The sequence below is a fragment of the Rattus norvegicus genome, chromosome 11 (assembly GCF_036323735.1).
Source record: "Rattus norvegicus strain BN/NHsdMcwi chromosome 11, GRCr8, whole genome shotgun sequence".
NCBI classification, from domain to species: Eukaryota; Metazoa; Chordata; class Mammalia; order Rodentia; family Muridae; genus Rattus; species Rattus norvegicus.
Genome location: NC_086029.1, coordinates 22,335,153 through 22,362,811, shown reverse-complemented (window position 1 = coordinate 22,362,811; position 27,659 = coordinate 22,335,153). Strand labels below are relative to the sequence as shown.

The window sequence follows — 27,659 nt, the reverse complement described above, 5'->3', positions numbered from 1 at the left end:
AAAAGAAACTTGTAAGATGCTGCTTTTGTGTGTACATGTGTATGTTGTGCACACATAACTGTGTGAGCATGTTTGTGTATACATGCATATGTTGCATGCCCATATGTATATATGATAGAATTAACAATACATCAACAGGGGAAAAATAAGAGAAAGCTAATCTCCTGATAGAAAGAGGCATTGTGAGTCAAAAGCTATCCACTCTATTAATGAATGAGTGCCCAGGGTGATTAAGACATTAATATTTTTAAACACATGCATTTAAAATGAAATGCCCTACATTGGGGAGAGGGAATTTATTGAACCCACCACCAGCAAAAAGACAGTATATCAAGTGAGGGATGGGGTGGCTATCCCGCAGTCAAAGCTCTGACCCATAATTCTTCCTGTCTGAAAGAAATGCAGGAATGGAAATGGAGAAGAGCCTGATAAAAAGAAGGTCCAGTGAAAAATCCAAAGTGAGTTCCTTCTCAAGGGGAGGCCCCAAGACCTGACATCATTACTGAGGCTATGGGGCGTTCCTGAAAAGGAACCCATCATGACTGCCCTCCAAAGACCCAACAAGCAGCTGAAAGAGTCAGATGCAGATATGTGCACCCAACCAATGGAGAGAAGCTACTGACCCCTCTGGTTGAATTAGGGAAAAGCTGGAGGAAGCTGAGGAGGAGGACAACCCTGTAGGAGGACCAGCAGTCTCAATTAACCTGGACCCAGAGATCTCTCAGACATTGGATCACCAACCAGGCAGCACACACCAGCCGAGATAAGGCTCCCAACACATACACAGCCGAGGACTCCTGGGTCTGGGTTCATTCAGAGAAGATACACCTAATCTTCGAGAGACTGGAGGCCTCAGGAAGTTTGGAGGTCTGGTGGGGTAGGATGGGGTGGGGACATCCTCATGGACACTGGGAGTGGAGGGGTTGAGAGGAGGTATGGGATATGGAACAGTCAGGGGGTAGACCAGTAGGGGAATAAAATCTGGAGTGAAAAAATTAATTAATTAAAAATTTAAAAAGAAAAATAAATAAAATGATTCCTGTCATTTATATTCTGATCAAAGTTTGTTGCAAAAGGAACAAAACACAATATTTATTATGTGTATTTTTCAACACATATTTTTTAATACAATAGATTTAAGGAACTAGGTAGACAGCTTAGTTGGTAAAGTCCTTGCCAAGTAAACATGGAGTACTAAGTTCACATACCCAGCACCCGTGTACAGGGCCTGGCGCAAAGGCAGAGAGGTAATGGGTTACTGTCCTTACCCTTCACCCAACAAACTCTGAAGCCAGTCTCTAGCTTACTGCAAGAAAAAGACATGTACATAATATTGAAGATGCTGAGTATTTCATAAAAAAGCTGAATGCTGCTGTAAAGTGCTCTTTAAGTCTTTTTTAAAATCCCCTCTAATGAATGGAATAGGGGAATTTCAGGGGACAGAGATGGGATTTGTTGTATGATAAACCACATGTAGTTTAGTCTTTCTGTGGAGAGGAAGTGGTTGGGGCATTTTTAAATAGCTGGCTACACTTCTTTTTCCTCATGATAATTTGTTATAACTCAGTAGCATGACCTGTCCCTAGAAGGTAGTTAAAAAATTTTAAATGCTAAGGCATTGTCAAGGTTCCGATGATTCAGACCTGTACTATGGATTATTAAGCAGGACAGACTGAGCTTTCTGCAAATAGCTTGAAAGAGGAAGCAATTTCTGAGCACACAGCTAGTACCACGTCGCCTCTGTTTATCTTCACATTGATAAAAGACTTTATGTGGATCTTGTAAAACAGAACCAGATCTCCTTCTGGGGAAGGCCTGCCTCTAGGATGGGCAAGATCCTATAGGGATAGTGCCAGAGTATCACCACAAAATAGAGAATACATGTGGTTAGAAACTACTTAGTCAGAACGTGTAAGTCCAGGGGATGATGGGCACAGATGACGGTGCTTGGGGTGTGTTTCCAAGAGGGCTCACAGTATGTAAATAATTGACATTGGTGTTAACATGACTGTCTGGGATTGGCTGAAATCCACAGGGTTCAGATTCTCTGGATTACCTCAGTTGACCTTTGTGGAGGTTTTATCTGTAGAGTAGCTCTTTGCCTTGTCATAAACTTTATTAGGGTTTGGGGTTTTGTTGTTTTGTTGTTTCTCTCCCACTATTTAAAGCTGACTAGAAGGGTTAGTTGTGTGTTGAGGCTAAGTTCGTCGGTTGGGTTGGCTTCTTAACATTAAGATAGCTGAGTGGAGCTCCACACCTAGACCTCAATGATTTGGTTGGCTTCTCAGTGGAGTCCAACTGAAGTTGTCTAATCGCCTCTTCTCAAAAGTTCAGGAAAACAGCAGTGCCACTTGAGACCTCGTACAGGAGGTGTCCTCATGAGTCTGTTACTCATGATTATTTTATTAACTGGATTTTAAAAGACTTTTAGCATTTCACAACAAGGAAAAGCCACAGTTTGTGGCATCCTATAGTTTTACATTGTGTATTTCTTCCTTTTAGGGGAAAACCTACCTAGTACCAGCTACCATATGCACAAACTGCCCAATGAATGGGTCAATTCTCCATAACCCTGGTGTAGTACAGAATCCAGACATTACCACTCTCCTGTGTTACTTTGACATGGGATTGGTTTTGTTTTTGTTTTTTTTTTTAATACATTTTGGCTGCAGTGTTGGTTGTATAATATACTTTGATGGATCATCTCTACTTCTGTATTTGTTTATTTGTTTGTTTATCTACTTATTACTAGACCTCAACCACAGTCTTCTCTCCCTCCACTCTCTTCCTATAGGATGTACTGTATGTAGTCATGCACTTTGTAATAATATATTAGAAATCTACTGATCTATTTTGTACTTTTTCTACTGTTGGATACTTGTAATCAAAACTTTACTGTAGGATATTGAATAAATGTAGTCTTATTAGAAAAAAAAAAAGAGGGGAACAGAAGGATCCCCAGAGCTTACTGAACAGCAAATCTAACAGAACTGATCTTCGGGGTCTGTGAGAGAACCTGTCTCAAAAAAGAGGGAAGGGGGCACTGAAAGACAACTGGCATCATTCTGAGCCCTCTGCAGTTCTATAGATAAGAGCACATACGTAAGGACACAAGTACACATACATGCACACACATTCATACAAACACCTGTGCCTGCATATGTGTATGCATACACATACACACACACACACACACACACACACATTCATGCACACAGGGACACTCACTTTTAAGTCTTGGGAGAACTTTGTCACCATCTTTTCCAAAGCAAGCCAAGCTCAGCTTCTATATTTCATTAAAGTTATAACATTTAATCAGACAGAGCTGAGGTGTTCTGTGGAACATTACAGGGGCAGTGCTAAGAAAACATTGTTCTTCTTGGGATGAGTACTAGAGTAGTTAGGTACACACAGCCAATATGAAAATGTGTGCTTTTCCAATCACTATCAAAATCCTCAACTTTGTTGTAAATTGAAGTTGATTCTCACTTCATATAAAAATAGGAGAAAGTAACTTGATTATGTATGCAGAAAGACATATTTTTACCTAGTAATTAGCTTTTACAGGCTCATGTTAAAGGTAAAAGTTGGAGGAAATTAAATATTCATATACATTTTCACTTTTCATTTCACTTTACTTCTAAAAAGAATAACATATTTAAATGAGCTTTTACAATATTTTCATTTTAGAAATTTCTCAACAGGGTAATTCCGTATTATCTTATTATGGTATAATTAAGTACAAAATGATTATTGACTTATATTTAAGGAATTCCACTTCAAAAGAAGGATTGGCAGAGATATATATGGGTCAAAACGGCATCCACCCATAAGACATAAGAATTTCTGCAGAACTCTTGCTCGCTCATTGGACTGGTCTGTTTCTAAGCTATTTTCCTTTCCTCTTTTCTTATCTATTTGTTTTATTTTTATTTTTGATCCCATTGAGTGAGTCAGTGAATGGGTGTGGGGGGTATCTGAGTGTGTGTGTGTGAGTGTGTGTGTGGGGGGTGTCAGTATGGAGCTGTAAAAATAAAGATATTTGGGACCCTAGCTTGATGTTTTTCAAGAGAAAGTTATGCCTTATTTCCCTTTATGAAAATAATCTTAGTAGTTCTAATACACAAAGAAAAAATACTGAATTAAGAATACAAACCATATTCCAGCAATTTTAATGAAGTTCACAGGAAAAATTGACCTGTCTAAACCTCAGAGGCATGATTTTTGACAGAAAGTATGGAGTTCGGTTTCTCTATAATTTTGTATAATCTCTTGTAGTTAAATTTAGATGGAATTCAAACTCAGAAACAGTTTCAGAATACGGACTAAATAATATGACTTAACATGCACCCAGAGAATTGTAAACAAAAATATTATCATATAAGAGACAAACAGCAGGTTTCTCTTCTGCCTTTCTCCTACTGTGTATCTACCCATCCCTGAACACCAACATAAAGTTTTCCCAAGATTCTGGGCATCCTGCCACTTCAAGGCAACCTTTATGAGAGCGAGTCCCTGTTTCCTTCCTCATGAATGCTGTGTGATGGGAACTGGCTTCTGTGCCCCTTTTGTGTTAATTTAAGCCTAAATGATCTTCCGTAAATTAATAATGCACATGCAGTATTAAAAATAGATGCCAAACAAAGGCTCTTTGAAAACACAGCCTCAACCAAGAAACAGGGAAAAGAACTGAAATTACATTAATTACGATACTTTACAGAGACATAAGGAAAAGAAAAGAAAATTGCAATCAACAAAACTCCTTGGCTCCTGAACTAAATCAAACATGAATGTGAGCATCATGGGAGGGAAAGTGACAAGAGTGTCCCTGATTAGTCAATGTCGAGTTTAGAGTGCTAACCTCATGAAGAAAACTGAGTAAGAGATAAGTTAGAAATTTTGAGTCAAAATTATCTTCTTTACATTACAATCGGAATTAAGAATAAAAGCCACATTGTAGCAATTTTTGCCAAAGTTCACAGAAACATATAATCTGGCTAAATATCAGAAATTTGATTTTTGACAGGAGATGTGGAACTCGGTTTCTCTATAGCTTCGTATAGGCTCATGAAGCAAAAGGAAAATCATTAAACTCTTCCCTATCTTATTTTCCTACTGATGAACACATCTTTCTATTAGAAGTTTTAACACACATGGACATTCATGCAAATATACCTTGCAACTAAAAACACAGTAGTATGTCTACACCGTGGATAAAGTCCACACCGGCCTGCATATATAGCCTACACTGGGTGAGAATGTTTATGATCAAATATTGAACATTTCCCCAAATGTTTCCTTAAGTCTCTGGTGGAGAACAGAAGGACAGAGCCGTGAACATTCAGGGTCCTGGAGGAATCTCCGGCTTCTTTTTGTTTGTTCCATTTATAAATTTTGCATTTGCACATTGCTGCCTAGATTTTCAAACAGCTCTGCCATGATTAATTTTTAAAAAATCATCCATATTGATCAAATATAATCAAGAACATTTACATACATAGGATTTCTATATCAAGGATCTTTCCATGGGCAAAACAGAACTTCCAAAATCCTGGAATTACGTTAAGGTGGAACTGGACAGTGTCAACAGAATAAATACTACATCTAAAAAATAAAGCCATGAAGCTGGGTTCTTTTCTCAGTCAACATGTGAAGATGAATAGAAACGATAGTGTGTCTTTAACAACTAGTTTGATCTGATTGTGCGAAGTTAAAATAGTGATATATATAACAAACGCTCTGTAATGAGTGCTTTTGCATGGCTAATTATGTAATTCCCATGATGACTCTCACAAGCACAAATTATGATGAGGGCCAGTAAACTTCTCTTGTACAAGCAGTAAATAAACATCCTAGGTTTGGAGGACTACTGGACATCTTGACTTATACAATGACTCAGCTCTGTGGATATCGAGTAAAGGAAGTCACGAGCTAATATAAAGTAGCAAGTATTTACAAAAGCAAGTCACAGGCCAGACTTGGCACAAGGGTCATGTAATGTGCTCTCCAGGCAATACCAATTTATGAATTGTACCAGTTTCAATGTTTAGTTTTCACATGGTACATATATAGAATGTGATAAAAACTGAATTTGGAAAGCAGTTGACTAAAACACAAATCTACCAAGGCACACAGTTTAAAGAAACACAATAGTAAAAGGTGCAGAGGTATATTCTGGAATAAAAATAAACTATTATCAATAAATAAATCAATACATTAGAAACAAGATAACTTTAGAAATAATAATAGAGGCTTATGTTGTTCAGTACGCTGGGTCATAAGGTTAAAAATAGACAGTAAGTCCTGAACTGAACAGTCCTTACGGGTCTTGTTTCTTAGAGTTTCATGGTATGCTTAGCACATATGTGTGGGTGTGTATATATATATATATATATATATATATATATATATACACACACATATATATACATGTTTATAAATATGTGTGTGTGCATGTTGTATATTATTATATGTGTATATATTATATATTAATAATATGAATTCTATAAATAGTAATATATATATAAAATATTTACTATAAATCATGAATTACCACAGCTACACAGAGGGTATTATATATAGTGATCTGTATCAGTCACCTTTCTAGTGCCATAAGCAAGATGACTTAGAGAAAGGATGGTTTATTTTGAACTCATAGATCCAGAGGGTAAGGGTCTATCCCTCTAACAACATGGACGTTTGGCATGGGTGGCAGGAACAAGTGACAGGTCACTTTTGTAACAAGAGACAGAGAAATCACACTGGAAAAGTGCACAGTTTTGAAACCTCCAAGCCAACCCCTAGTGGTATTACTCCAGACAGACCTCCCATCCGAAACCTACTCTTACAGTATCACCAGCTATAGATCAAGTATTAAGATGTCTGGGAATATATGAGAAACATCTCAACAAATTACCATGCTATCTATGCCCTGGATTCTTACAAAAGTGCAGTGCATGCCCTGGTTGTGAATAATGATCTCTACTTGGCGTGCTCTGAACTCACGACACACTCGCAATGGTATGCAATGCCTATCATGCTAAACAGTCACTTATCGTTTGCAATAGACTCCAGTTCACGGACTCACTAGCAGGGTCCATGCTGATCTGGTTTTCATAGAGTACTCTGAGAGTAACTTACCCACGAAGCGCGAGCCACAGTGTTTCCTTTCTGTGCCTGGAGCATGACGGAGCTCCTCCCACTTACCGAGTCTGACCAGCTATCACTTAGGCTAGAATTCTCTGTACTTAGAGCAGAGTCCCACTTTAATGTCAATCATATCTCATACCAACTCTATGTATACCTAGTTTTCTACTAACCCCAAGCTTTCACTCATGATTTATCATGTGCATATATTACAGTTACTTTCTGTTTATCAACATCTTCCTGTTTTACACATTGATACATTGCAGTCTTCTTTCAAGTAATAAATTTGTGCTAAGCAAACAATTATTTTAGTTTGTCAGTGACTTTATTCCCAGAGCAAACAGAGCACCTGTTACCGAGACAATACAGTAAATACCTGCAAAATGAAGAAATGACCAGAAGCTAGAAATAAGGCTTTTCACATTCTATCATAAAAGTTGCAACACTGATGTTTTCAGATTATACATTTTAGTTTGGAGAATGCTGTGCAAGTACACACACACACACACACACACACACACACACACACACAGTACTTTACTGAAAAGGAAAGAAAGATGAGTTTTGTTTTGCTTGGTCTCTCTTTTCTTTTTATTGAGATCATTATCAACTATGGTTATCTAAATGTGGAGAAACGTCCTTTGCCTCTGAGGAAGATGGCATTTAAACAGTATTGTAATGCATACTAGAATTTTATTCACTTTTGCTTAATTTTCTTATTCTAACTTTAATTACTTAAACGTAAGTATTTTTATCTTTAGCTTACTTAATAAGTGAACACATGTTCATAGAACTTTGTTTTTCAAAGTGTGCACTCAGCTTAAAAATCACATCCATCGAATTAATTTTTTATTGGCTCCGCAATCCCCTTAGGAACGAAATCTGCTACTTTTTCCAACGTTAAGTCTTGTTCCTAAAATTTCAGCAAGTTCCAGTGGTTATTAGATATTACCATGTCCCTACACGAACAAGCATCCACAGGGTGTTCTGGTTCAGTTTACAGCATTCTTGGGTGAAACCACTGTTTCCACTAAGCAAGACACTGTCCAACTATTTGGCATCTGGTCCCAGAAGCACTGCTTGAGGCTAGGCAGGGCGCCCAGGGAAAGCCTAGAAATCCTTAAATTTCACAGCCTAAAGTCCACCTGTGCCTTTTTAACTTACAACTCCCCTTATAGGATACTGTATTTAAGCGTATACATTTCAGTGCATTTAAGGAGGCTGCCTATTTAGAGTGGAGAGATGGCTCAGCAGGTCAAGAAACATGCAATCCAGAGTGAAGAGAATTCAGCCCTGCAACCCACAAGGAGGAAGGAACAAACACCTCCCTGAAAGCAGTCCTCTGACCTCCACATGCCAGAGATGGTAACTGTGTACCTCGTCCATCCACACACATAAAATAAATCAATAAAATGATTGAAAAGGAAAAACTGCTTATCGAAAAAAACAGTGTCTTTCTCCCTTTCAGACTTGTTTTCCAAAACTATGCCTTCAATACTTTTTCTTCAAGCTTCTCTAAAGGTCAGTGGTCTGTCTTGTGATATTTTCTGGTTTTAACTGACATGTTGAACAATCAGTGTGAACATTTCAGACACCTCCACAGCATGAACTCCGAACAACACCCAGCATGAAAATAACTGTCAGTCACAGGACTTCTTAACTTGGTAATGTGACCGAAGGAAGAGGAGAAAACTCCCATTTTCAGAGGGCCCAGAACATAGTAGGTGCTTTTCCCATGAAGTTATACTTATTGGCCCACACCACCGTGATAGGAAGCAGGGAGAACAAGTATGTTCTCACCCCTTTAAGGTCTACTTGGACCAGAAAATTAATTTGAAATATGACATAGTAGATTACATTTAAATTTTGCATGAAACAAAAGTCTTCCCAATAGGATAAAGATCCAAAGAAGCAGCATGGAACCATGAACGAGTTGGGCTCAAAGAGATTGCGGGCTGTCAAACAGCATATATGAGCAACGGAGAAAGCAATGGAAAGTAAAAGGTATTTATGGTTGCATGAACATATTGTGAAGACCAGGGCTCAACCTTAGACACCATTCCTCTGTGTGTGTGTGTGTGTGTGTGTGTGTGTGTGTGTGTGTGTCTGTGTGTCTGTGTGTCTGTGTGTCTGTGTATGTATGTGTGTGTCTGTGTGTGTCTGTGTGTGTGTGTGTGTGTGAAAGTGTGAGCACACATTTGTAGCATGATAAACCTGCGTGCACACAGGCCGTAGATGCCAGAGACTGGCATGGGTGTCCTGTTATACTTTAACTTACTTGTTTGAAACAGGAGTTCTCACTAGACCTGACCAGGATGAAGCTAGGTTAGCTGACAACCCAGTTAAGAACCCGGATCCACCTGTCTCTGCCACCCGCCACTACAGATGGGCTTAGATTTATGCCCAAATACCCAGCCTTTACATGGTTTCTAGGATTCAAACTTAGGTCCTGATAGTTCTATACAAATGCTTTTTCACAAAATTTATATAAGTCATTTTTAGCATGGTACATTTTACACAATTCTCTAGCTCCCCCTCTCTGATAATAAACCAAGAACATTTTTTGCTTGTGGCATATGGAAAGCAATACTCTCTTGGGAGTTCTAAGTGGTGAAGAATCAGGGCCTTACTTGTGTCTGCTATTTTCCGGGTGTTCTTAAGCGTGAAGCCACTGCGTGACAAGATGGAACACTGTGGATTGGTAAGGCCTGGATGCCTTTAACAGAGTCACGTTGTCTAATTTTAGATTTTAAAAAAAAAAGCTCGAACAAGAAATATTGGGTAAACAAAAATTTGTGTTTACCCAAAATGACGTGGACAAATAAGAAAGAGTTTGGGACAATGGTCGTGCTCTACCTGACTCCCGTTTCAAAACGTTGTTTGGTCTCAGACAGATCATAAACCACAAGTTCATACACCACTGGAATCATGTCTTCAATGTTACTTCCTAATTTTTTTCCTCTTTGGCCACTATTTTGCAAGTTGCATACACTTCAGTGAAATCAGTGAAGCTCTATACCACAGGAATCTCCTGGACCATACAGCAACCTCCCTCACTTTGCACTTTCTGGAAACTTCTTGCTTGCAAATGTTTGCTTTCAATTTATAAACTCTCTTTCCAATGCATCCATTGATACTGTGGGACGACTATGTTAAGCCTCCTTAGAAAAGATGTGGATTAATTTAAGTGTTGGAGACTGTGAACAAACACATTGAACACAGAACAGCATCCAATAGATCATGTTGGGCACTCCTCTGGTTACTCTCGTTTAAATCTGATCCTACTTCATTCCCAGTCAATTATGAAAGGAGTCCATGAGGAGAACGTAAGAGAAGGCGGGTTAGTAAAATGCTGTTCATGATACAAAGGTTAGAAGATTTGGAAATGGGCAAGTAAATAGAAATACTCAGAAAATTAGTATATTCTAGCATCTAAGTATACCATAAACAATAATTAAGATTGTGATATATATAAACTCCTCGCACAGTTGCCTGATGTTTCCAGATATTATAATGATATATGCTGCATTCCAAACCTCTTTCTTTAAAATTTAACTTCTCTGTAGAATAAGAGGAGTCTCACCCCAGCAGGAGAACTCTGCTCATGAAGCTAGCTAGCCCTTCCCACAACACCACACAAGCATAGAACATGTTGACCTTTCACCTTTCACTTACCATGTTAATCAAAGAATTATTTTCATACCCTTTGTTTTGTAGAACGTGTTAGTCTTTGGTAATAGTTTTTTAAAAAATGAACCAAAGTGTGCCTATTTTAAAGATGAAAGAGAAGAGTATCTATCTAAAGACAAATGTGTTCTTGTAAAAAAAAATTATATAGAAAAGGCCTGCATTTGTTTTTAATAATTTATAAACACTTCACAAGAAAAAATAATTCTTTGAAGCTTCATGATCTTATTAAAGCAAGAAAAAAATGATTTAGATAAACTGAAGGTTTTATGTCATTTTTTTTTTTAAAAAAAAAAGAGTGGTCTTTTTAGAGACAAATTTTTGGTTGTGACCCCGAGAACTCTGGAACATTGTCACATCACAGTGGTATTTAAGAGCAGGAGCCACGATGTCTCCAAAGCTCTGGGGGTTTGCTGATAACACCTGTGACTGCAATGGCTGCCCATGAGAAGATCCTTTCTCTTCAGTGGCTACCACTGAGTGCCCCAGGGGCCAGCGGTGACCAGATGGTTTTTGATACAGTGTGAACTGGACGCACTGGATGAAGAGCCCTGGCAGTTTCACAGCATCGCTTGTTAACAGCCTAAAAGTGGTGCGCCTCCCCCTCACCCGCTCTTGATGTCAAGGTGATATATGATTGGACGGTAGAGAGTGGGGCGGGGACAAAGATTCTGAAAGGAGGGAGGAGGAGGAGCAAGGCTGGAACTGATAGAAAATGTTCCCTTTTAATCTTACCACAACACCAATCTCATTCAGATTGGGGTGGGAGACAGAATCCAGTGACGGTCTCAAGGAATCAAGTTAAATTAAGTCATTCATTTAACAGAATCTAAGCATATACTGAGGTTTTGAAAAAATTGAAAAGTAGTCTTTACATTCCTTTCAATAATAATTACAATGTATCCCCACTGAAGAAGGACTTTTCCAATCCATTTGTACAACACTCTTCAGAAGACAGACCACCAGCAAATATAAGCATATGGCAAGTACTGTAATACAAATTGTATTTTAAGCATAAAATACAAAACCCAACATGATGATATGTCTCTACATGAGGCAGTGGCTAAGAAATTTCTGACTCAACCTATGAAAAGTTAGTACTTTCTGGTATATTGCACCCTGACATTGAACATTACATTGTATTCGAACCCTAACATTGAAAAAGGATAAAGGCCATTCAGAGACTGCCCCACTTTGGGATCCATCAATAAGCAGATAACAAACTCAGTCACTATGGCTGATGCCAAGAAGTGCTTGCCAACAGGAGCCTGATATGGATGTCTCCTGAGAGGCTCTTCTAAGCCTGACCAATACAGATGCAGAAGCTTGCAGACAACTATCAGACTGAGCACAGGGACCCCAGTGGAAGAGTTAGGGGAAGGAGCTGAAGGGGTTTGCAACCCCATAGGAAGAACAACAATATCAACCAACCAGACCCCCAGAGCTCCCACCAACAAAATAATATACATGGAGAGACCCCACGGCTCCAGCTGCATATGTAGTAGAGGATGGACTTATCTGGCATCAATGGGAGGAGAGGCCCTTGGTCCTGTGAAGGCTCAATGCCCCAGCATACAAGAATGCTAGAGTGGTGAGACAGGGGAATTGGGTGGGAAAGCACCCTCATAAAAGCTGTGGGGAGTGAGGAATGGGGTAAGAGATTTGTGGAGGGGAAACTGGGAAGTGTGGCAACATTTGAAATAAAATAACTAGTGTAAAAAAAAAAGGAGTTCTATCCCAAAAACATTCTGACAAAAATAGAGATAAAGTAAATAAGCAGACATTTATAGTCTACTACAAAAGCTGCTTTGAAATCTGTAAACAAAGCATCTAATACAGATGCCAAAGACATTTAGATAAGGCAAAAAAGAAAAGAAATATAGATAATTTCAAATTTGTTATGAATAGAAAATTATAAACATCTATGGCAAAAAGAAAAACAATCGAGGGAAGATGGAAATTGTCTGAAAATGGAAGCAATCCTGCATAATAATTCTGGAAGACCCACTGGTGGGGGGGAGTAGTCCTCATTACAGACTTCCACAGGTACCAAGCCGAGGGACCCTAAATGTAACACGGAATTTTATCATGGAGGGGCTTGCGCACACACATGAAGGACTAACTCATGAGATCAGTTTCAATCTACTGAAATGTTCTTAGATGTGGTGAAATAGAGAGGATCAACAAAGGAATAGCCTCGGCTATGTCACTGAGGGCCTTCTGATGTCTTGAATCTGAATTTCCTAGGATGAGACAACACTTAGACTGGTAAAGATTGTGTCTCACAGAAAGAAGTAACATGGAGTAAGAAATGAGGGTGGCCGAAATATAAATAAGTAAGACACCATTTACAAATGCTATTTTGATACAAAACAAATTTAAAAAGTCACACTTATCATTTTGTCATCTCACGCAAGGATCAGAAAAGTTCCATTTGTCTATTTTTCAGGAGGGGTTTCCTAACTTAGCAAACCAATAATGCTGAAGTCTGAAGCACTCCTTGTTACATTATTAAATACTCAATGAGAAACTGAATCTTAACAATGGCACAGCAACAGCTCACATGTACTTAAAGCATTCATTCCATAGAACCTGCATTCTTCATGTTATCTCAGTCTACATGAACTGGACCCAAATGGTCTTTAAACTGTATCTACAAATACATAAATTCTAGGAGAATGCTCTATTATTTTTCTACTTAAAACAAACACATTGGTACCAGGCCTTATGCTCAATCCACTTATTCTAAAAACAGAATAGAGGGATTTAAATTCCCATGTGCAGATGGTTCGATAATGTTATGGTTATCCTAATGAACTAAAGTAAACAATTAGATTATTTTAGAATTTAAATGTATCATTTGGTATTTTCATATTAACATAAATTGTAAATTAAATTAATTTTGGCACTTTTATATGTTAATCAATTTAAAAATATAATGATAAAATTTACAAATCACCAAATTCATCACTTCAAGTATAGGTAACATAAGTCAATAAACTAATGACAGTATATAAGACTAAATAAAATTTTAAAGGAGATAACTATAAACATAATTATTTAAAACTTATCCTCTAGGTTAGAGACAGTCACATTTAAAAATTCTTTAGAGACTAATTAAAGTAGAGTTATCATTTCTCAAACATGATCAAGAGAAGTAAATTTAGCATTGTCTGTTTATTTTGACATTTTAAAATGCATTTTAATATGAGAAAAGAAAACAGCATGTTGTATTCAAAATAAAGTTTTTTGTTATACTGCCTTTAAATGAGTCTCTCAGGGGAAAAAAAACTTTTGCATGGTTAGTTAGAAAGCATAATAATAAAATGGCATCAACATGAAATGCTCTTAATTTATGAACTAAATGTCTTCATACTTTGGACAAACTAGACTATATTCTACAGTTGGTTATTAAAAATAAATATTTCTTATACTTAATTTTTACTTAGAAACTCAGGACTTGAATAAATTAAAACTGAATAATATGTAGCAATGATTTAATAGATTGTAATACTTATGACACCATAGAACTGTGAACATATTTTCAAAAAAACGAAAAAAAATTGACACCTAATCCTCCTTCCAGGCAGACATCTTCATCCAGGGCCCTGATCAATGTCTCCATGATCCACCCAAGGTACCTACACTGTTAGATACAGACAGGTCCCTCATTCAATTCCTAGGCTTTGTCTAGCCACCCCTGCCTATACCAAAACTAATTTCTAAGCCTCAGCAAGAATCGACTAAAAGAAAGCATGTTCAACCCCTTTTTACTGGGCAAACTGGATATCCATATGCAGAAGAATAAAATTAGATCTTTATCATCCTGCACAAAAACTAACTCCAAATGGATCAAAGGACCTAGACATGAAACCATAAGCTGCTAGAAGATAACATAGTATCCTCCATGATATAGGTAGAAGGAAGAACTTTTTCAATAGGATTGATTATATTTGTCCAAGACTTAAGGCCAATTAAGGTCAGTAGGACTTTATAAAACTGTAAAGCTGGGCCGGAGAGCTGGCCAAGCAATTAAGAGCACTGACTGTTCTTCCAGAGGTTCAATTCCCGCAACCATATAGTGGCTCACAACCAACTCTAATGGGAATTGATGCTCTATTCTGGCATCTAGATAGAACACTAATATACATAAAATAAATAAATCATTTTTAAAATCTGTAAAGCTTCTGAATATCTAAAAAAAATTATCTAGGTAAAGAAGAAACCTACAGGATAACAGGGAAACTTTGTCATCTCTAAATCTGCCAGAGGATTCCAGAATATATATAAAGAACTTAAGAAAAAAAAAAGAGTGGTCCACTTGAAAAACGAACGTGGGACCTGAAACAAGTTCTCAAAATTAACAGAAAAAAAAAAAGGAAGAAAAAATTCAAACAAACTAACAAAAAGAACCAATGCATATAAAATAACTAAAAATATTCATTATCCGTAAGCAATTAGGCAAGTACAAATTAAAATAAATTTACAATTTCATCTACTCTCAGAATGGCAAAGTCAACAAGTTAACCAACAAGCTGGAGGGGCGTGTGGGGAATAGAAAGCCTCATTCCCTTAGATAGAACTTCGGTAAACTGGTAAGGCCACTATGGAAATTAACATGGAGAATTCTCAAAATGCTTAAAACAACAGCTAAAACCATTACAAAACTACCTATTGACCCAGCTCTAGGACTGCTTGGCATATGACAAAAGACTCTACAACCTGCTCCTCAGAAACTTCCTCAGCCAGTTTCATTGGTGCTCTATCACAAGAGCTAGGAAATGGGGAAAACTAAATACCCTTCCACTCTGAGAAATGAGAAAGAATTAAATATCCTTCCACTCACAAATTTCAAATGAAAATGTGATACATATACATTATGCAATACCATTCCACTGTTAACGAAAAGAAAGCCATGAACTTTGCAGGTAAATTAAAGGGACTAGAAGTATAGAAAAGATCATATTTAGTGAGATAACACAAACCCAGAAAGACAAATGTCATATAGTGTCTCTCATAGGATGCTCTTAACTCTAACCAATCTTCAGTTGTGGTATGTACTCTGGAGTAACTGCACAAACCAGGAAAGAAAACAGGACCGTGGCAGGGAGGTAGGGATAGAGAAGCAGGAGAGATGGAAATAATAGAGTCTGGGTGATCTGATCAGAAAAAAATGTGGAGGAGTTCTAACTAGAAAACAGGAACAGATAAATTTAGAAGGAAGGTAAGAAGGATGTGTCTGAGTCATAAAGAGTCACACTATTAACTATCTACCTAAAAAAATTTAGTGCATACAAATTTATGTGTAAATATACATATATAGTTTAAGTAGGCTTTTCTTAGCTGCCCTGTGTTCTGCCAAGAACCAAAGACCATCTAATAAACATCCTTAAGAAGCATAAGAAGCTCTCTTTTGAGTTGTTGGTCAGGGTTGTCCAAGAGACTTCCAAGAATTGTACAGACTATTACTATTGGTCTTGGTTCCCATAAGAGATGTAAAGTAAGTTCTAATTTTGTATTGCTGAAGACGCCATGCACTTCAGAGGCACATTTAGAGACCCAGAGCTAGAACTGACCTAAAGGCCTCTTCCCTGAGGATTAGCTTTCATGGTTCCAGAAGGTACCACACAAGGTTCCAAAGCAGAGAAGTGATCAACAGATCCAGGCTGTTCTGAGACATGTGAACCACAACTATGATCAGAGTGGCCTGATAACCTAGAGGATACAGTAGTGACAGGCCTATTTTATAAGTGGCAGGCATCTCTCTAATTTGACATAAATCTCACTCAATAAAAGGATATCATGTCTGGTACTGAGATGCACGTCAACTGAAGCCATGGATCTTGAAGGAGAACTTATACTGCTTTATTAAAAAAATATCAACTCTGCAGGGGAGGGGGCAAAGATGAGGATTTCCTATAGTGTTGCTTTTGGCCCAAATTCAAACACATAGATTATCTTAGTTAGGGTTTTACTGCTTTGAACAGACACCATGACCAAGGCAATTCTTATAAAGATAAGATTTAATTGGGGTTGACTTACAGATTCAGAGGTTCAGTCCATTATCATCAAGGTAGGAACATGGCAGCATCCAGGCAGGTATAGTGTAGGAAGAGCTGAGACTTCCACATGTTCCAAAGGCAAACAGAAGACTGGCTTCCAGGGCAGCGAGGATGAGGGTCTTAAAGCCCATACCCACAGTGATACACCTACTCCAGCAAGACCACACCTTCTAATACTGCCACTCCCTGGGTCAAGCATATACAAGCTATCACACAGGGCATATGCACAAACACACACCCATTCATCTCCCGATAATGTACAACGCTCACTTAACTCACACATCCCCAGTTTTTTTCCCTTTGTTGCCAACAGTCTGTTTTAATGCACAACACCATGCAATCTTCTTTCTACACCATCCAAGCAACTGAAGCATTGGTCTTGGTCTACAAATAGTAAGAGTAGCATTTTATCTCTAAAATACTGACTGTTTTCCACATGGAGGAATTGCCATGTGAAACTGTATTTGCATGACTTTGGAACCTATATTTGTCTCTGGCAGTAAAAACCAAAACCAAACACGAAAAAAGCTATCGAACTAGACACAGTGTGTAGAGGGAAGATAACCTGAAGGACAAGAGGACACAGCAGATGTCAGGCCATGTTTATCAGAGCTACACATGATTCTGCTTGGAAAACAACTGCCACAGGCCATAGTCTACCCTGAATGGTTCACACTTGTGAGATGCACATCAAATTCACATTTTAGAAAGCTCTAATCGGGCAACACTATGAAGAATTTGATGAAGTGAGTATGTTTGAACCAATTGTATTCCAGCCTTAGTTTTTAGTTAATTATACTTCTTGCTGTGGCTTATTAATTAATAGTATTTAACAGATTTGACCTGAAAACTTATGGTTGCTTTTGTTGCTATTTATTGGTATTGTATTTTATGAAACCTTAAGGGAAATGAGAAGCAGATGGCCATTGAAACATTTACTAAATGACTCCAAAAATTATCCTTCTCCTGGCTATAAAGAAGTCATGGGTGTGATTTATGCAAAGTAACAGCTTTGTGAATCTTTATGTAAGACTGCTCCAAACACCAAATTCCAACAAAACAACAGTCTACTGGAGCTTCCCGCCATCGGACATTCTCCTACTCCTACAGAAATCCCATTCACACACCACTAAATGCAATTTCCTTGGTCCCAATTCCTGAAAACCAATCAAGACTGTCACCTTATTCCTTCACTGAAACAAATTTCTACCCTATTGGAGGACAATTCTTCAGTCCCCCTCAACTGAGTGGACTTAGATTTTTTTCAACCCAAGTGCTTGCTTTTGTGCATTTTATTTATCAAACAAACAAACAAGAACAACAAAATCAGATGGAAGGGCAAATGACAGCCTTAATTTACTACCTGCTGTCATTTCTCCCCTCGTCTCATACATAAACAGTTATTCTGCAGGGTTCTCCAGACCACTTTTGAAATGTTTTGCAGTTTTTAATCAAATTCTTAACATAAATTGATGTTAATACACAGACTTAAGACACCAAAATGAAACGGGCAAATGAAAGTCTCTTTAACATGCTCATCTTTTCTATATCTACGCAATATTCCCCTGCCTCTTAATTTTTTACATAGTAAGCAGCAGTATCTTTTCAGTAAATTAACAACTTTCAAGCATTAAAAAAGCTGCTGAAACAGTTTGCCATCAAACAGATAAACAGTAAAACAGAAGATTACACAAACTCCTTCCAAGGGCCTATGGGGCTTCATGGTCTGACAATTGACAAGTGCTTTGGCAAAGAGAAATTCTTTCTTTACTTCTTCACATCTCCCTGGCTGTTTATACACACACACACACACACACACACACACACACACACACACACACACACACACACACACACTATATGCTCTCTGGATAACACTCTCTTTGCTTGATAACAAAATCTTGCTGTGCCACCTACGAGTCTCAGCCTTCAAAGTCCTTCTGTTTCTGTCACCCAAGTCCTAAAACCCCAGACATGCACCACGATCCCGGCTAAAGCTGACAGTTTTAGTCCCTTCCTGATATTCATCTTCATGAGAGAGTTGGTTTCAAATTCACTATTTTTCTCATCCTCATCTGAAATTTGATTTCATAGTCTCTATTTTTCTCACTCGATCACAGGGATCTAAGGGTGGATGGCTTATCTGTTTTCTTTTGTTATAAAATTCAGTTTCTAGAAACTTCAAGTACACAATATTCAAATTTTGTTCACTAGTGCATCTGTTTATCTTTAATATATTATTATCATAAATAAACTTCTTTGGCATTAATATTTGTTCCTAAAACCCTGATCCTAAGATGCGCCTTCAAAAGGCAGACTACAGAGGATTTTTATACACATATATTTTCTATCCCTAATTCTTTCTTAAACTTTCCAATCCTGCCGATTTTACTGTTTTCATGTAATCATGTCCACTAGCTCCCATTCCACAACACCTTCTCCATAGTTCCCTTATTTACAAAGGCACTATAGATTAAGCACGCAAATCTAAAGGTGGATGTGAATATATATATATATACATATATATGTAAATATATGATTTTTACATTTGTTTGTTTGAGTAACTTTACTCAGTACCATTTTATTTTAGTTCCATTTATCTGCATATTTTATAACTGCATTGCTTACTACAGAATGAAATTTAGCTATGTATATATGTCTCATTTGATTATCCATTAATCAGTTCATGAATAATCAACTATTCTCTGATTGACTTTGAAGCCTGCTTCACAAGAAGGAATTCATACTTGGTATTTAAGCACTCATGGGTGACTAGTCTTAGATCTTAGTGACAAACTTTCTGCTGTGGTTTCGCTAAACTGCCATGCACCAAACAAAGGCATTTATGTTTACAATCGTTGAAGACTCCCCTAACTTTACTCATCAAAGAGGCCTCTCTTTGCAGTGATTATCAGAGACCACAGACATGACTGACTGCTTATCGCTCAGAGAATAAGTGACAGCTGAGGGCCAAGTCCAAAGTAGGACATACTATCACCACTAGGGTTTGGGAATCATTGCTGAAGAGAAGACAGAAAGAACATATGAAGCATGAGGAAAGGGCAGAGGCCATGAATACTGATTTGGGGGAATGGCAGACCCAAGGTACTCATAAGTTTAGCCACTGTGGCTGCCTACAATGGGCCAACACAGAACCAAGCCATTAATGCTTAAAATGGATTCTGGAGGGGCTCATGGGACCCTGCCTTCCCTTCCTTGCTAAAGTACTGTGTACTGGCGGTTCTTGGAATGGGACAGTCATTGCTTTAGTTGTGTTCTCACTGAAGAACCTATCAGACTCCGATAGATCATTTCCTACCCATACTAAGGCAGATGATCTGGGTCAAACTCAGTGACTACACACCTGAAAACAAGTGTGTATTAGCAAGCATGTATAAGCAAACTGTCAAAAAACAAACTTAATAAGTCATAAAATTTTAAATGTAAACTAACAAAATATTCTAAAACCTATTTCAGTGAAAAAGTGTAAAGATTTCTATAAATTCAAAGATATCTAAATTTCTCGGGGCACTGAAGATTCTTTGTGTGGACAGGATGATAAGCTTTTTTTTTTTTTCTTGTGGAAGCCATTTTCTAAGCAGCTACATAGAACAAGGAGCTGTGATGAACCCAGATGCTATTGTTATGACACAAATGAGCTGGAGTTCCATTTTCTCTAACTGGAAAGAAAGAAACTCAGCTATTCAAGGAGTATCAAGTCATAGAAGTAATGAATTTCATGTATACTCAGATGAATACACATTGGAGAGGTACTTTCTGACAGACACTGAGAAGCTCCCTAAAAATAATACTGTAAGATTGCTAAGGTCTATATTCTAACTGGGAGGACTGGAGAGTGTAAATGTACCTACATATTTATTCATGCCTCAAATCTGTATATGAACATGCTAAGGCCTACCTGAGTCTGAGAGATAAAATAGGAAACAAGACAGATATGATACTTGCCTTGCTGAAGGCTACATTCTTATTTTGTGTACATGAGAAAAGTAAAGGAATTCGATTCAAAGTAACACAATCCAACTATTCACTAAATATATATGTGAATATATGAAACCAGAGAGTGGGGACAGCTTCAGCAGAAAACAAAGATGAAGTCCAGATATGAAAAATAAATTCTAGCATTCACCTCTGTATTTGACATGCTCTGGCAGAGCCTCTCATGAGATAGCCATATCAGGCTCCTGTCAGCAAGCACTTCTTGGCATCAGCAATATTGTCTGGGTTTGGTGGCTGTATGTATATGGGCTGTATACCCATGTGGGTGAGGATGGGATCCCCATTGGAGGAATTAGAGAAATGACTGAAAGAGCTCAAGGGGCTTGAGACCCCATATGAACAACAATGCCAACAAACCAGAGCTCCCAGGGACTAAACCACTACCCAAAGACTGATCCATGGCTCCAGCTGCATATGTAGCAGATGATGGCCTTGTTGGGCACCAATGGAAGGAGAAGATCTTGATCCTTCCAAGGATGAACCCCACCCCAGTATAGGGGAATGTCAGGAGGGTGGGAAGGGGTGGGTAGTTGGAGGGGGAACACCCTTATAGAAGAAGGGAAGGGGGATGGGATAGGGGACTTATGTCTGGGACACCGGGAAAGGGAATAACATTTGAAATAAAAATAAAAAAATCCAATAAAAAATAAATAAATAAAAAGAATTAAATACCAAAGTAGAAAAAGTAGAAAAAATAACTTCAAAGTAAAATTATAATAATTGTTAACAGTGAAATGAATTTATGGTTATAGACTGTAAGAGAAACAGATTTGAGTTCACAGCAACAGCAATAAAGTCTAATTGTAAGAATTAAAATACAAGAAAGGACAAATTTTAAAGACTTCACAATAGTTCTATGTATGCACCATGTTAACCAGTATTTTAAGGAAAACATACACGTGCACAAGAATTCATGTCACTTTCGTCCTTAGGTCACAGATAGGCAGGGATTATCCTTGCAGAGATATCTAGTGACAATTCTATACATTCAGCTCAGACAGCTAATTACCTGTGTCTTCAGCTATCAGTAAGCCAACCTCCGCTACTTTATCCTGCATTTTGAGCATCAAACTCATCCGATTTTGATTTGCTGACGATGTGAGCCGTGTGTTTACCATCTAGATAATGGGGTCTATCACAGAGGGTTCGAACTTCTGTATGAATGAATTCGTTGCGGAGGAAGTGGTGGGTCCAAGAAGACAGAGCATATGAGAGATGTGGAGAGGGTGATGCCACACGGAACATTGTGGAATTCAACACAAATGCAAGAGGTCTGGAAAACCTGAAAACTTCTTAAGTCATATCACCATTTGGGAAGAAACTGAGGGAAAAAATACTAAGCAAATTACATGCCACATTAGTAATCTTTTCTCCATTACTGCCATCACAGTTTCCCTATGATTCTACCATATTTATAAAATGCAAATGCATAATAGGTCTTTAAAATTCATAAAAATCATTTTTCATTATTTATCTAGGCTATACATCCCCTCAATGAAATCCCGAACTTTTTAAATATGCACGAGGAAGAACAAGTGCTGTTATATTACTTGAAGCAGAGTGTGTTGGTAAATTATTTATTTCCTGTTTAACCAGAATGACTGAATCATTCTTTCTGAATCACATATGTCTGGGTCATTTGCCAGAGAAAAATAGAATGCCAAAACAATTAAATTTATATGTTTGCTGACTGACAAATCGGTGTTTATTATACTGGCTGTTCCATAAAACTGCTGGAGGCTAAGGGTTAATAAATGTCAGTGGACATTTTGCTCACGTTATATGTTTATCATCCATTTCCTGAGAAATTGAAATGTAGTGTTTTATAAAGCACACACTTTCGTGCTCTGAGTCCACTGCTAGTAAATTTATTGAAAAATAAAATGGCATTTCATTCAACTAGCTCAATAAATTGATGTGTATTTACCCAATCTAATCAATTACAAAGCCATTACCACAAAAGCCTTCAGGGTACTTGCTCAAACGTACTAATGTGTCACACAACACAATGCACACGGAGCTACTAAGCCCTTAGCAGGAGGTTAGGGTGACTACTGAAATGGATTCGTAAATGCTTTTTATATTACTATGAATTGAAATTCAAGGACTGACACCCAATTTCACTACTGCACAAGTTAAGCATGATTGGAACAACAAAAGTGTATAGATTCATATTTCCAGTGTAAATAATTTACTTTTAAATATACATATATACATGCATGTATATGTAAATATGAAAAAATAAGATATACAAATATATTTTTGTATAGCTTAAATATTGAAAAGAATTATTTGAATAACCATAGTTGGTGAGGAAAATATAACTGTTCTGCTCACTTTACCCTTAACCTTATACCTTAACACAGCTACTAATTAATTTTTGTCATGCCACTTGCATATATTTATCTTAAGCAGTGTCACATCACTGCCTCAGCAGGACCAGTGGGTCTCCATTTTACACTAATTTCATGTAAACCTCACATACAATTTTCCTGAGCCTGCAGCCCAGCAGTGAAGCAACAGAACCATGTTCCATGCTGGGGGCCCTGTGAGCTTCTCTCACCCACTTTATGACATGGAGGGGTTTGCTGCATGAACTCATTGATTTCTCGGTGTGCTACAAGCTTTCATGAAAGTCCCTGAATTCTCTTGCCATAAGGTTTACTCCTGGAAAGGGTATTTCTAATAATCCTTCAGATATAACCACACGAATTAGGCAAACAACCGAGAGCAGATGATGGAAAGGAGAAACTACTGCTCTGTCAAATCAATGGTAAGGAATTACAAGGTAACTGCTAATAACATCTCATCAAATAGCAACACACAGCTCAGGAACGAGTGCTTTACTGGGTTAAAAAAAATGTATAATACACAGAAATACTTCGCAGTGTGGACGACAGCCATCATCAGAGAAATCCGGAAGAGCACCCCATAAGAATAAAGCAGACCCTAGCAAGCGCAAGGCCCTGGGAACGTTTGGTCCACAGCTCCAAAAATAAAAATAAAAATAAAAATAGAACAGACTTGTTTGTTGGTTTGTTTCGGTAAGAATCCCATCTTAAAGTTATCACCCAATCCCATTATTGGGAAGTCAGATTTTTTTTTATTTATAGTAAATGCTTTGACAATACAAAACATGCTTTCAATTAGAACAGAGAGAAATACTACAGCATTCTAAATCCAACCACAGTGATACACTCTTTTAATCTTGGGATTTGAAGGCTAAAGAAGAAATCCACTGAGTTTAGGTCATTAGAGGTGCATAGGAAATTCAGAGCTACCCTGGCATACATAGAAAGACCTTAATTCAAAGAAAATAGGATCCTAAAAAACATCTGACTTCCAGTGCAAAGTAAGAAACTAACTCAAAACTAACTCATAAAATGACTTCAAGACCTGAAAATATTTAAATATAGCACAAGGATGCCTCATTTATTCCACAATTCAGAATAAATTAGTCCAGGGAAATAAACCCTTTATAGAAATCCTTACTGAAACTGGATAGCAGAGTTGAAGATGCAGCTTGCTGGTAGAATGCTGGCCTAGCATGTCCTGCGTTTCGGGATAGAAAAAACGAGTGAGCAAACGCTGACTTTAGATCATTAACATCACACTTAAAACATTAAACAATCTAACTACAGGTGCTTTTAAATTGCATTTAATCTTTTCTTGGCACCTTATGTACAAATTTTGAAAACAATTTTGAGTTTTATAGTGACTCAGGTTCGTTATGATCAATTATTATCCAACGCTGTGGTCTAATGATGCCCAGAGGGACAATTGCAACCTGCAGAACTGTTTGCTGCAGCACCTAAGTGGCCTGGCTGTGCTGTGCTGTCAGTTCTGCTTTCTAACCTTGATAGGTTTTCCCTTTCCCACTGCTCTCAGAGGCCACTACTCAATACTATTAGCTGGGGGTCACAATCGGTCATTTCAACAACTGATTCTCACTTTGAGCCGCCACCTAGAAGAACTTCTCATACCTTAAAAGCATCAGACCTCCATGGACAAAGACCCACTGCCATTGTGTCGCAAGCTTTGATGTTATGAAAACATGCCATTTCTTGCATTTATAACTTTAATAATGCATCCCAGGACTAAGGTGGCTTATAAGTCTGACAACAGGATGATTTCCACGGTGACATCCTGAGCATAACTTAGAGTCTACGATATTTGTGTCAATGAATCTTTACAACATTATGAGGTACGAAAATGATCTAATTACAAATTAAAAAAAACCTATTTTGGTTGAATGGGGGCTGATGCTAACAGTAGACACTGTCTGCAAATCAATATCCACATTTAAAATAAAATAAAAGTTTTTCAACTTTGATGTACAGTACTGAAAGTTTCAAAGTGAATCAACGTTAACTGTAGATGTCTTGGACAGGCTCCTAGGTGGTTTCCGGTTGATGTAAAGAGAAAGTTCATTTACTCATTTACTAAAATCAAGCAGTATTGAGAGTTGGCTCAGCGATGAGGTTCTGCTAGTTTAGGTTTATAATATTTTCCTTCCTGACACAATGGAATTGAGCTACAATACTATAGTTAAGCCATAAATTATTATCAGCTTCACCACATTTGACTCCTTATAATTTAATTGGAAGTCTGGGAGAATCATATAATCCTGTGACCCAAAGCACACACTGGAGTCCAAAGATAGGCCTATTGTGCTGGGAATTTTATCAATTTTATACAAAAAAAAATTCCTTTGTATTAATAATGATCTCAAAATTCTAAGTGTGTGACATTAAAAATGGAGGGAACTCATTTAAAGAGTGTGTTTTTGACTTTTCTTAAGTGAAAAGTGAGGCTAAATGAGACCATGTGTTCTCATGGAAAATCCTGACTGGCACTTGCTAGCAGCAAGGAACTCAAACCAGGACTGTTTGTCCCAAGTTGCGAAAAGGCAAGAGCTGGCCATGCTTCCCCACGCAACCTGCTGTGTTTAGCAAATGTCTGAAAGCACAACTCCACTATAATATATATATATATATATGTATATATATATATATATATATTATTCCTTGGTTAGACATCTTAAGATACATTATTTTATGTAGTCCCATGGCACATAAAAAAATATCATCCTTATGATCTCTCACAGAGGAAACCAAGATTCAGGTGTAAACCATGCTTGGTTCAACCTGTGGGATAAAGATAACCAAACCAGCAGCCATAACATTACATTATGGTACATCTTTACCAAATTAATTGTTTTCATATATATTATTGCACTGTTCCTACTATTTGGAATAAAAGTCCCCTTTTCTTCTTTTCATTCATTCCAGCTGTAAAGAATAAATCAACCAAAGAAAGGATGGTGATATGACTTCGTGGGGAAGAACGCAAGCTCTGTAAGGAGAAGGACCTTAGTTGAGTCCCCAGAAGCCACACCAAAACTAAGCACAGTTACATGTACACAAGATCCCAGCACTGGCAGGTAGAGACACGTCACTCCTGACAGCTCGCTAGCCAGGTAACCGAGGTGAAATAACAGGATCCCATCTCAGTGACAGACGTATCCCAGAGCAATAAGGAGAAACAAAGGAAAGTATGTGACATCCACCTTTGTCTTCAGCATGTGCACCGGGGCCCACATGGGAAATGCGTACACACACAAAAGATATCCTTACAAAGTTAATTCGTAACACCACCATAAGTCATGCTGGCAAAAACTATGCAAGAGAAGCAGAAAAAGAGAGTCAATAAAATATTATGTCCAACTTAAATGAAACATAAGCACTATGGACAAACCCTTAACCTTCAGGTTCAACATATATAGGCGCAAATGCTCTACTGAAAATATGAACAAAATCACCAATAATTATATGCCCATAGTCTTATACAGTTTTCATCACGATGTTAAAGAATCAGGAAGGGATAGGGAACAATAGGGGTCTGGAGAAGTTATCTTATATCAGATGGTCAGGGATATACAAAAACACCCAATAATACAAAGTTAAAAACACTCAAGCAATATGATTAGCTTCATCATGTCCAAGATGAGCCCACCTGGACAGCTAGCCAGTCTCCATTGCTAGCCCCAACACAATGCTAAAAAACAAGGCCTTGGTGTTTTGTCACCTGAAGTACTGAGAGAGGATGCTAGCTAGCTATAACAGGTCCCAAATTTTACTAGTACTTTTACATGCAGACTTTTTAAAAGGCTTTCTTAAGCAAACGCCTACTTTTGTCAGGTACTTGGAGGAAGAAGGGTTGTAATATATAAAGGGGTAATGAAATGCATGGGAGGCTACTAGTTAAAGAAACTAAAGAAGCAAAGATAGGCCCAGGAATGAGTCAAGAGAAGGCCAATAAGATGTCTAGGGCATTGGAGAGGAAGAGTGAGGAGAAGAGGTACGGGAAGAAGCCTGTTGACCTAAGTCTGATCCCCAGAAAGCACATGGTAAAAGGACACAACTGTTATCTGATCTCCACACATGCCATGGCACATGTGTACACCTGTTCACATGTGTACCTTCAGCAACAAAATGAATAAAATAAAAATGAATATTAAAAAAAGATATACAGGGATGAATGAAAAAAAAAAAGTCCAGAGGTGCACACAACCTTCAACCTTACAAAATGTATCTAGGGAAGCCAGAGATTAGAGAAAAAATATTTCTGGTCACTAACCTAAATTAATGGAGGAGAAAGCACTCAAAATGAACAATTTCGTATTATTTATGAACCTTTTCAAATTTATGAGAAACCTATATTTTATGAAAGTAAGCGACTCGGTAC

At 37.7% G+C, this 27,659-nt stretch overlaps 1 protein-coding gene and 1 long non-coding RNA gene across 6 annotated transcripts in view; one reads left to right on the top strand and one right to left on the bottom strand.

Moving 5' to 3' along the window:
* Gbe1 (1,4-alpha-glucan branching enzyme 1) overlaps positions 1-27,659 on the bottom strand; it is a 265,447-nt gene that overhangs the window by 83,829 nt on the left and 153,959 nt on the right.
* LOC102549549 (uncharacterized) lies at positions 11,198-26,644 on the top strand. 2 transcript variants are annotated; one of them, XR_005491122.2, is made up of 3 exons: positions 11,213-11,459; positions 14,420-14,470; positions 26,204-26,644. It is a non-coding gene; the product is annotated as an uncharacterized LOC102549549 (long non-coding RNA). The 2 variants fall into 2 exon arrangements; XR_594966.4 differs by lacking the exon at positions 14,420-14,470 and having other exon boundaries at positions 11,198-11,459.